Here is a 907-nt window from a genome sequence, read left to right as displayed (position 1 = left end):
GCATTTACTTTTAATACTTCAAAACCCTCCAAAAGATTAAGATAGAGTTGATGATAATAATGAATCTTGAAAGCTCTTATAATTCCTGTGTCACAGAGGTTGAATCTTTGACGTAGGGTTTGATGGCAAAAATCATATAATTATTCTTTTTGGTCGGTAAAGAATATGGTGTTGATGAGTTTCAAACTCAGGTCACTGGTATCATCACCCAATGACTTTACCACTATGCTACAGTGAATGATAAATTTTACCGTTCACGACACTATTACTCTACATGGGTTACATTGTACTTGACGGGAGCTTACCGTCTTGATCTATGATAACCTAACGCAAATATTGTCCCTTGCCTCAAAAGTTACCCGCGGCTTTAAAATATGCATTGTGTTCTAGAGCTATGTTATGTGAGGCGCGAGGTGCCAAGCCCTTCGCCTCGCGCCTTTTACGCCTAGGCGACCAGGTAATTGCTCATGCCTTTTGTTCCTTGGGCCTCTTATTGGTGAAGCGACCCCTTTACGCCTCATGTGCTTAGGCGATGCCTTAACTCGTCTTTCCCAATATAGCACAAAAATTTATATGGTAATCCAAAATATATCATTGTGATCCAGAGTAGACTCTTTCACTTGAGTATGTGATCAAGAATGACTCATTAGCCAGATTTTACTTCATGGTCGAACATTTATTGGATGACATGACCAAGATTAGCTCTGTCACCTAATTTCCGCTTCTAAAATCAGATTGTTGATCTAAGTTTTGTCATGTGACCCAAAAAATTTCATGCGACCTAAATTAAGTTTTATGTCTATTCAGCAATTCAAAAATCTACTAAATTGACCAAAAAATTTATTCAGCGACTCAACATTTACGGGATTGACACAAAAATATGTCTCATAGCCCAAAATCTGAATTT

The sequence above is a fragment of the Papaver somniferum genome, chromosome 6 (genome assembly GCF_003573695.1).
Source record: "Papaver somniferum cultivar HN1 chromosome 6, ASM357369v1, whole genome shotgun sequence".
Lineage (NCBI taxonomy): Eukaryota > Viridiplantae > Streptophyta > Magnoliopsida > Ranunculales > Papaveraceae > Papaver > Papaver somniferum.
The sequence above is the reverse complement of the archived record's forward strand: the minus strand, read 5'-3'. Positions refer to the sequence as shown.